Source organism: Stomoxys calcitrans, chromosome 1, assembly GCF_963082655.1.
Source record: "Stomoxys calcitrans chromosome 1, idStoCalc2.1, whole genome shotgun sequence".
NCBI lineage: Eukaryota > Metazoa > Arthropoda > Insecta > Diptera > Muscidae > Stomoxys > Stomoxys calcitrans.
The window spans coordinates 242570084-242579098 of record NC_081552.1 but is presented as its reverse complement, the minus strand read 5'-3'; the positions used below and the strand labels follow the sequence as shown (position 1 = coordinate 242579098).

Genomic DNA, 9015 nt, shown 5'->3' with positions numbered 1-9015 from the left:
GACTATGTGACCCCCCCGACCTCTCCCGTATGGCGATATACGCAACAGCAGCATCTCAGCCCAAATATTGCCAAGCCAGTGCCGGGAAATGTATTATATTTGCAACTAAACTGCAACGGTCTCCGTGGCAAGATCGATGAGATTGTGGATTTAATGAGTGGAAAAGATAAATTTGTCACACCGATCCAGGAGACAAGGCTGACCAACACCTGCAGCTTCCACAATTGTCACGGATACAATGTGCCACGTAGGGATCGCTCAAGGAATGGAGGTGGGGGATTGGCCTTCGTGATACACCATTCCGTGCTATATAGACCCATCTAGCCTGCGCCTGGCGCTAATGACCCCTACATGGAGTGCATGGGGATAGCAGTTAGGTTCGGTACTGCCGAGATAGATAGAGCTATACAACGTGTACATACCACCGATTGGTAGCTGTGTCCCAATTAATGGCAAAGCTTACAACCCCGACATAAGTGGGTTACTGTCTGGTCATAATCGTTTGTTTCTAGGGGACTTTAATGCGCATCACACTTCATGACATTTTCCCCTAGGTTACGATCAGCGTGGCATAGCTTTGGCAGAGCAGATTGAAAGCTCCACGTTTTGCACGGTGAATGAGGACGCCCCCACTAGGATTACGAGGAGGTGCAGCAGCTCGCCAGACATCTCCATTGCATCCCCTGATCTCCTGACGGCTTGCCAGCATACGTCACTGCTGGCAAGCCGTCATCTCTTTGGGGTCAGACCACCTCCCCACAATTCTCACCATCGACCGACCACCCGTTTATCAATCAGAAGAAGTATACCAATCGCCGCTTCAGTGAACTGCCACCCCCCTCGGATGTGCCAGTGGCCGAGAGGAAATTCCGAGATATCATTAACGCAGCAGCCGCTCGCTTTATACCAGCCGGTCGAATACCCAAGTGCGGCTCAATTTCCCGGGCCAGGCAGACGAGCGTGATGGGTATGGCTGAATCTGGGTAGTCAACGAACATAAGCCGAATTTGTGGCTGGAACACTTGGAGCAAGTAACTTAAGCACCGGTTTAGGCAAGCTGTGGCCTACTGTTAAGTCACTCTCGAACCCCGGTTAACGGGATGACTTGACCTCAGTCACTTTTGGCGAAGTAACAGTGACTGATCCGAAGAGATGCGCTAGGTTGTTTAACCGTTAATTTATTGTGCATCCCGAGAGTGACAGGGCAAGGAGGAGAGTCATTCGCCGTATTCGTTGTGTCTGAGCCGATGGACAACCATCACAATTTACCGTGGGTAAAGTTACGAATGTCATCCGCGTTGCCAAATCATCCAAGGCGTTGGGCCCCGACAGAATCTACTACATTGATGCTGAAGAATCTGGATTTACCTGGAGTTGAGTACCTTGCCACTGTTCTCAACCTGTCTTTGAACACTCTTATAGTTCCCGATGTCTGGAAAATGGGTAGAGTGATCCCGCTACTTAAGCCTGGAAAGGTCACGAGTTTGGGGGAGTCGTACTGACCTGTCTCCCTTCTCTCACCAGTGGCTAAGACGATTGAGGCATTACTCCTCCCGAGACTCGTTGGAGAATTCGCCGACATTCGCCGAGCATCAACAGGGATTTCGAAGACTGCATAGCACAACAACTGCTTTGCATGCCATCACCGCACACATTTGCCGTGGCCTCAATCAGCCCAGGCCATGTGATAGGAGGGTCCTCGTGGCACTGGACCTATCGAAGGCATTCGACACGGTCAGCCATGCCAAATTATTTGAGGACATCGCCAACACGTCCCTCCAGCCAGGCCTTAAACGTTGGGTCGCGAATTATCTGTGTGGCCGCCAGTCATTTGTGGAATTTAGGGATAAGAAGTCAAAACACCGTAGAGTGAAACAGGGAGTTCCCCAAGGCGGGGTGATATCTCCGGCTCTGTTTAACCTCTACCTATCCTCCATCCCACCTCCTCCAGACGGCATAGAGATCGTATCATATGCGGACGACTGTACGATCTTGGCATCAGGCCCCCCACCCATTGATGACATCTGCGATAGGTTGAACGTCTACCTCAACGAGCTTGCCTCATATTTCGCTGCAAGAAATCTGAAGATATCCGCCACCAAATCTTCAGCCACACTGTTCACTACAAATACGCGTGAGGTGAATTCTGAGCTGACTGTGATGGTCGATGGAGAATTGATTCCGACCATCAAGTGTCCCAAAATACTTGGCGTCACATTTGACAGCTCCTACACTTTCTCCCCACATGCCACAGCAATCTGCAATAAAGTCAAAAGTAGAAACAAGGTCCTCAAGTCACTCGCTGGCAGCACTTGAGGTGCAGACAAAGAAACCTTGTTGACCACGTACAAAGCAATTGGCCGGTCTGTGGTAAGTTATGCAGCGCCAGTGTGGTCACGTCAGCTTTGTGACACGCAGTGGAATAATATTCAGATCTGTCAGAATGCCGCCCTCCGAACTGCGACGGGCTGCCTCCTTAGTTCTCATGTGGACCACCTCCACCAGGAGACAAAGATCCTACCAGTGCGAAGACATAACTACATGCTGTCTAAGCAATACCTTTTGGGCTGTTATCGCAGAAATCATCCAAATCATCATCTTGTGGATAGATACCCACCGCCCAGAAGCCTTAAGGTAGATCTACATGATCTAGAGCGTGAGGTCCAGCGCTACAAGAGAGAACCTCTAGATCAAGCGGCATATCAAGCGGGTCTGAACAGCATTCATGCAGACACGGTAGCAGACGCGTTAACTGGCTACCGGGTGAATGTAGTCCTTGGAGAACGACCGCCACCCATTGCACCCGAAGAAATCGACCTCCCCCGGCAAACCAGAGTGATTCTGGCTCAATTACGTTCCGGCAGATGCTGCCGCCTCAATTCCCACAGAGCTAGGATTGATGCCGATGTGCAAGATGTATGTCCCGACTGTAACCAGGGACCGCACGATACACGTCACCTGTTTAACTGCCCGGCCAGACCCACTCGACTCAGACCCAGATCCCTGTGGACGCACCCCATCTTAGTCGCGGAGTTCCTGGGTCTTGACACTCAACAGAATCAAGCAGACGAAAGATAGTACACAATAAACTGCTACAACAACAACAACAACAACAACAACAACAACGATTGAGGCATTACTCCTCCCGAGATTCGTTGGAGAATTTCCATTCGCCGAGCATCAACAGGGATTTCGAAGACTGCATAGCACTACAACAGCTTTGCATTCCATCACCGCACACATTTGCCGTGGCCTCAATCAGCCCAGGCCATGTGATAGGACGGTCTTCGTGGCACTGGACCAATCGAAGGCATTCGACACGGTCAGCCATGCCAAATTATTTGAGGACATCGCCAATACGTTCCTCCAGCCAAGCCTGAAGCGCTGGGTCGCGAATTACCTGTGTGGTCGCCAGTCACTTGTGGAATTTAGGGATAAGAAATCTAGGGATAAGAAGGGACAGAGCAAGGATTGGTGTCGACGCGCAAGATGTATGTCCCGATTGTAACCAGGGACCGCACGATACACGTCACCTGTTTAACTGCCCAGCCAGACCCGCTCGCCTCAGACCCAGATCCCTGTGGACGCACCCCATCTTAGTCGCAGAGTTCCTGGTTCTTGATACTCAACAGAATCAAGTAGACGAAAGATAGAATACAATAAACTGCTATAGCAACAACAACAACGACAACAAAGAAAAATCAGGCAGCAGATGCTGTTGGGTTGTTGATAAGGCATAAGCAACAGCTTGTTTGTACAATCTAGCCAGGCATACCCCATGATAGAAACTTCAACGAATACTGCCTAGGACATAAGACATGAGACAAAAACCATATTTTGTTATACCACTAGAAAAAAAAGAAATTTTAAAAATATGTCCTATAGTTGCAAAATGGCAGGAAATCACATCACAACAAAATTTAACCACTTAAAAATTTAAATCCTTATTTTGATCCAAGCAATTTTTTATGATTAATTTAGTAAAATGTGGTCAATACTTCCATCTACAGCCAATGATTGGATTTGTAATTAGTCAATGCCTGCGACGTTTTCTGGCTGTTAATCTTCTCCGCCGTCTTTGTGGCCCCTGCAATCTTCGCCTTTCTCGGGCTAATATCCGGTATGACTCCTTTTCATTGTCCCCCATTGATTTCCACATTTTGCCAGCGGTTTTACTAATCCTTGTTAAGTCCCGGCCTTTGAGGGGACATTCTTTCATTGCCCTTGCCCGAACTTCAGCAAGAAAATTCAGGAAGGGATTGTTGGTTGGGCATCGTTTTGCTTCACGTTCAATTTCCCGTTGTAAAGTGCTGGGACTAAACGAAACCCGAGTCTTACGTGTAGATAGGCGGACCAAACTGTATAGGGTATCACAGAATCCTGTCCAAATTCCAGTCATTATTAATTTATGTTATTAATAAAAATTGTCTCAGCAAAAAATATTTTTTGTGTAATAAATGTATTTTTAAAATTCGATGGTATTTGATTAAAATAGATTGCCTCACTTTGTTGACTAATATGCCTTATTCAACAAATTGAGCGGATTGAAGTGTTACCACTTTCAATAAACGACACATTGTGGGCTTTGTAAATTTGCGATAGCAGAAAATCCTCCATTTTTGGCCAACTCCAAACGATATTCCATTGAGCCACACTTTTTTTGTAGGGAATATGGTTGAATGCCTCATAAATCTCGCATTACACAGAAACAAATAGAAACACACCAGTCATAGAAAAATACCACCTCCAAAATTTCAGGCATATCGAGTAATAATTGCTCCCTCCAGAGGATCAAAAAGTCAAACTGGGAGCTATATCGGGTTATTTACCGATTTAGATCATACTTGGAACAGTTGTTGGAAGTCATACCAAAACGACATATGCAAAATTTCAACCATATCAGATAAGAATTGCGCCTTCTAGAAGCCCAAGAAGTCTAATCGGTAGATCGGTACATATGGCGGCTATATCAGTATATGGACTGATTTAGACCATACTTGACACAGTTGTTGGAAGTCAAAATAAAACACTTCATCTAAAATTTCGGCCAAATCGGATAAGAATTGCGACCTCTAGAAGCTCAAGAATTCAAGACCCAAGATCGGTTTATAAAGCAACTATATCAGCTTATGGACCGATTTTAACCATACTTAGCACAGTTGTTGGAAGTCATAACGAAACACGTAATGCAAAATTTCAGCCAAATCGGATAGGAATTGCGCCCTCTAGAGGGCTCGGTTTATATGGCGGCTATATCAGTTTATGAACTGATTTAGACTATACTTGGCACAGTTTGTGGGAGTCGCACCAGAACCCTTCAAGAAAAATTTCAGCCAAATCGGATAAGAATTACGCTTTCTAGAAGTCAAGACCAAAGGTCGGTCAATATGGCAGCTATATCAGGTCATTCATCGATTTAGACCATACTTGGCACAGATGTTATAAGTAACACCAAAACACCACGTGCAAAATTTCAGTCAAGTCGGATAAGAATTGCGTCCTCTAGAAGCCCAAGAAGTCTAATCGGGAGATCGGTATATTTGGCGGCTATATCAGGATATGGACGGATTTAGACCATACTTGACACAGTTGTTGGAAGTAAAAATAAATAGTCACTTCATGCAAACTTTCGGCCAAATCGGATAGGAATTGCGCCCTCTAGAAGCTCAAGAAGTCAAGACTCAAGATCGGTTTATAAAGCAGTTATTCCGGAACGATTTTAACCATTCGAAACACGTAATGCAAAATTTCAGCCAAATCGAATAAGAATTGCGCCCTCTGGGAGCTCTTAGCACAGTAGTTGAAAGTCATAATGAAACACGTAATGCAAAATTTCAGCCAAATCGGATAGAAATTGCAAATACCCGAGGTGGTGAGTATCGAAATTTCGGCCCGACTGAACTTAATGCCTTTTTACTTGTTTGTAATTAACAAAAATAATCGAAATAAAATTAGATTAAAATTATTTTCAATGGTTTGGCTCATTAGGAGGCGGAATAATCAATAACGGTTTGGTACTAAAACCAATAACGGTTTGTTGTTAAAACCAATAACTAAATAATTAGGAGGTGGAATAATCAATAACGGGTTGGTACTAAAACCAATAACGATCTGTTGTTTAAACCAATAACGGTATGTTGCTAAAACCAATGACAGATTGGTATTAAAACTAAAACCATTTCGTTAATAAGGCTAGTACCAAATGGTATTAATCATTTTGTTTCATCCATACCATCTGGTATTGTTTTTGTACCATACGGTGTTGCTTTTTTGTCGATACCGTATGGTACTGACGATACCGTGATGGCACGTTTGGTATCAATTTTTCTCTGGGTGTATATATTTGAAAAAGTCATTAAAAAAGAACTTGACCAATGTGAACTATGGTGGAGGGTATATAAGATTCGACCCAGCCGAACTTAGCACGCTTAATTGTTTTCATAGAAAGAGAATTGAGCCCTAGATATAAACTCTAAGCCAAATCATGAAAAAAACCCCAAAATCAACTCGTACTCTAACTACGGGTGTATACCACGACTTAGACTTTGACTCTGCACCTTTGTTCCGAGGTCAGACTCCAGGGGCTAAAATTTTGAAATTTGGACTACTGTTACGACTTTAGAAACTCACAATTCGTTCTAGACACTATGTTACGGCCCTGTTTGTTCGGCACTAAAGTGGCCGCCCGCAGCTCTCGGTTCACTCTCGGGGAGGATTCCAACCCGCCAACTCTAGTCCAAGGGACGAACAATAATGTTTTCTGATCTCGACATATAAAACAAAAAAAAAACGATCATAAACACACTTCACACACTCTTCTACGGCAGGAGCTTGGTGTTCCGCTCCCACACTTCGCCCTCCCTACCATGGTCCTTAAATTCCTGTGACAGTAATGTTATAAGGACCCCAAAATCCACATAATCACTTCACATACCTATCGCATTCAGTTTCCCCACTCACGAAAAAGTATTAGCACATCATTTTTGGTTTTTTAAAAACAATTATATAAACATATTCACATTTATTATAATAGAAGAAAAGATAAAAATAAACGAGTTACATATATAATCCTTAACCTACAAATTTTCGTCTAATTTTCTCTAAAAATATCTGGACAAGACGCAAAAACTAAGTCACTAACACCAGATGAGGGGTAATAATTAGATGTGAGCCACTGACTCAGATTTGCTGCTTTTCTGCACACAATAACCTAGATCGATTATCCAGCCCTTTAATGGCTCGCAAATGGTTTCTAATAGACTACCTAAAAGAGCTCTCTTAACAGTCGTGGGAATCGTACGTTTTCCGATCCAAACAGAACCAAAAATTTTACTTCTGAATCTAGGATATTTAGCAAAACTACACCCAAATCCTACACTCACAAAAAAAAATTAATAAAAGACCTGGTATTAATAACCCTTACAATATATATATATTAACACAAAAAAGAAACCTCGTATACAAGACACGTTGATGGCACAAAACAACATACACAAAAAAAAAACTTAACCTAGTTATTTTTATGAACTTCTGTTTTATCAATTATAATTAAAATTATTTTTCTTTTTCTTATAGTGTTGGCGCGATAACGTACCCAGTGGAGCCTGAGGGTAATTCTGGCAACCCGATCCTAGGCGGTTATGCTCCAGCAAAGAGCTTATGATCACCAGCCTGGACAGTAAGTTACACTTATATCTTATTACCTCACAGGCAGCCTCATTAATTTGGATTCTCTCACAAATAGGTTACTTCTTAAGGTGGACTTATCCAGATTTGACCAAGAATCGGATCCGGGGAGAAACAAAAAAAAACACCCTGGCCTCCGCTCGTCTGAGCCTGTTGGAGACCAGGAATAACCAGTATAGGTTTTGTTGGGACACTACACACAAGCAGAATGGAGAGACAAAAAAAAGAAACATCAGTACCGATAAAACAATCACTCACATATTTACACTTATAACTCACATTAAAGGGTAATTCCCCAAAATAATAAATATAGACCGAACACTGATTTATTTCTCCTTACTTCAATGGGGTCTTTATTCTCGTTAAAAAAAATGTCTTTGTCCGTAACACGTTTAACACGGTAACGCTTTTCTTTAAAAAAAAAATATAACTTCAACTGTCTGCCTTCCTGGATCTGATTCGCGCACACTCAACACTTCAGCAAAAATGTTGGTCACTGCTGCGGTCGCAGCCTTTATAACCCATTGCGAGTGACGCTCTCACTCTTCCCCATCCTTTGCAATCTCTCCCTCCATCCATAAATTCCCATTTCTCCCATTTATTCGCAAATCATTACAGCAACAACTATCGCCGCCATTCTGTCCAAAAACGCAGCGGTGGAAAATCTAGTAGGTCATGGTAACCCTAACTAGGTGGCATCTCCGCTGTACTAAAAACATCTGTCTCGAATTGGGTGGCAAGCCACACGCACAGCTGTCACAGACCACACTTCATTTCCGCCAATTGCCATCGAAAAAGAATACACACAATTGCCCAGCCGAGAAACTACATATCAAAAATTAATATCAAAATGTTCCTCTGGCACTAATATGGCAATTGTGTGTACAAAAACAAGAAACACAGCAATCAATCTGTCATTGGGTATAATCCCAGGCACAGATCTTAATACCCCATCAAAACTGGGTCAGGCCCCCTTCCTCGAAAAATCAGACGCCAGCCCACAAGGATAGGCTGGAGAGGGGATGACGGCCAAGTTCCTAGCAAAGGGTCGCATGGAAACTGTGGCCAAAAAAAAACAACGGCAAAAAGTCGCCAGCTAGCACGCCTCCGCAATACATGCATAAGAAAGCACGCAGTCCCCTTATGCGTGTGTGTGTGTCCAATGGCCGCAGGGCCAGGAATGCCATCGTCAGTCACAGACCTACACGGTCTGTATAGGTCTCCGCACATTCGACGACTTCTCAATAAGCATCACCCCCATTAGGCCCCCATGTCTCCCAATGCCCTGTCGCCCGACTTTCCACCTTATCGCCCATCAATCCGGTCCAG

At 43.9% G+C, this 9015-nt stretch overlaps 1 long non-coding RNA gene across 1 annotated transcript; it reads left to right on the top strand.

Moving 5' to 3' along the window:
• Nucleotides 1-7321: 7321 nt before the first annotated feature.
• LOC131994089 (uncharacterized) lies at nucleotides 7322-8011 on the top strand. Its single transcript, XR_009396424.1, has 2 exons — nucleotides 7322-7678; nucleotides 7745-8011. It is a non-coding gene; the product is annotated as an uncharacterized LOC131994089 (long non-coding RNA).
• Nucleotides 8012-9015: the final 1004 nt, after the last annotated feature.